A 1,923-nucleotide genomic window follows, 5' to 3' on the forward strand; every position below is an offset into this window, starting at 1 on the left:
AGATCGACGAAGTACACTGCTGAGGGGAGCAGCGGGCGGGTCAGGAGAGGTCTGCCTCGCCATGTGGTCACCTCCGGGGCAGGCGGGAATCGAACTCCTGTGGAAGCAGCTTTAGATTCTCAGTGCAGTGCTTTAACCCGCTGCGCCACCAGGGAGGGCCCGATGAGACCTTGTTTTTAAACAGTTGAGTTCTAACTAATTTTATGAAGACAATAGACTCAGTTTCAGGAAATCTTTATATGACGCCAGATATGTTTTAAATTGTTTCTTGAAAGGTTCTGGGCAGTATGAGAGGATTTATCAGGGTGTTTATTTTATAAATAGATTTGTATATACTGTGCCACAAAGAATTTGAATTGGTTTATGAGAGTTCCTTCAACACAGAAAGATAAAAGGCTAGCTAGCAGAATCAGATCAAAGAAACACCTATGGAAAAAAAACTCAAGCCCGGAATGATTAACACCAGAGAGGCCCATAACACACTCCCTTCCTGCCTGAAGGATTCTCCTGGTGGACTAGATGTTGCGCAACTGTTTCCTCAAGGGAACTATTTCTTCAGGGGAAGGAGGGCTGAAGATAATGAGTCTTAGAAGAATACCTCCTTAGCATTTCATGGACTCTGCCATGTAGAAAACATGGCGACCCTGACAACTTCTGTCAGAAACAATGTAGTGATTTTTGTATGTTAAAATCTTCCCTGGTGGGCCCTCCCTGGTGATGCCGCCAGTAAAAGGGTTAAAGCGCAGCACTGCTAAACTAGCCACCGCTACTGTGGCACAAATTCCATCCCCAGCCAGGGAGCTGACCCACATGGCAGAGGAGACCTCTTCTGACCTGCCCGCTGCTTCCCTCAGCAGTATATTTCAGTCAATCCACCTGTTCTGCTCCCCATTCTGCCCCTGGTGAATCCTTTCACTGCACCTGCACCTCTGACCTGTACCCCAGTTCTGTATGCATAAATAAATCTTTAAAAAAAAAAAAAAGCTCTCCTGGTTGATACAGGGGGGTTATGTGATGACAGCCCTTTTTGTGTAATCCGTGTTGATCATTGCCAGGGGTAGCTGTGGATATGGAGCTCTCGTGCGCAATTTTAAATTGTCCACTAGATGCTGCTGTAGGTCCTTGGTTTAAAGGAGACTGACTGTTCCTGCCAGCAACCTGGTCTGCTGTTCCTTGCAGGTGGTGAATGTCACTGGGGTTTCGTTTGGAATTGGTTTGGCCTGTGCTGTGACACACTCATGTCTCCGGTGAGGATCACCTCCCCCCATACCTTCTCTTCTCAATTGCTTTTCATATGAGTGACAGCCTAGGGGACTTTCTACCCTGGTTTTGTTGCCTTTATTGCCAAGGCCATGGTGTCATGGCGGATGCCACGTAGAGGTGGCTTTACTAACCTGGCCTGGGGTCCCTCTGCTCCTCTTTCTGTCTAGCTGATTCCCACAGCCCGAATGCTGTCTTCCCTCACCCAACGCCCCATCACCTCTCCTTGACTTTCAACCACCCCTCTTGGGCATATTTTTTGTGTGCCCTGTCCTGGTGCCCATCCTCAACCCCGGGTCCACCCGTGTCCTTTCCTCCCCGCACACCTCCCGAGCATGGCCTCCTCTACGCTGGTCGTGACTAACCCATCAGTCCTGCCTTCTATGACCCAGTGGGCCGCCCCGCCCTCGACCATAGTCCTTTGCAGACTCCTAAATTTCTTGCCACCTGTCTGGTTCCTCCTGTGCTCTTCTTTGCCCACCCCCCAGGTCTCCCTGCCCGGAGGCCCCGTGTCAGCAGTTCCACCCCCATGACTTGCAGCCACCCCGATGTTGAAAACTCAGCATCTCCATCTTTTGTCCATTTCCCTTTCCGTAGGCAGATCCAGGTATCTGATCATGTCCCAACATGTCAAACTCGGCTTGATCAGAACTAAACTCATCC

Source organism: Condylura cristata, unplaced genomic scaffold (assembly GCF_000260355.1).
Source record: "Condylura cristata isolate star-nosed mole 26May11 unplaced genomic scaffold, ConCri1.0 scaffold00017, whole genome shotgun sequence".
In the NCBI taxonomy this organism is placed as follows: domain Eukaryota; kingdom Metazoa; phylum Chordata; class Mammalia; order Eulipotyphla; family Talpidae; genus Condylura; species Condylura cristata.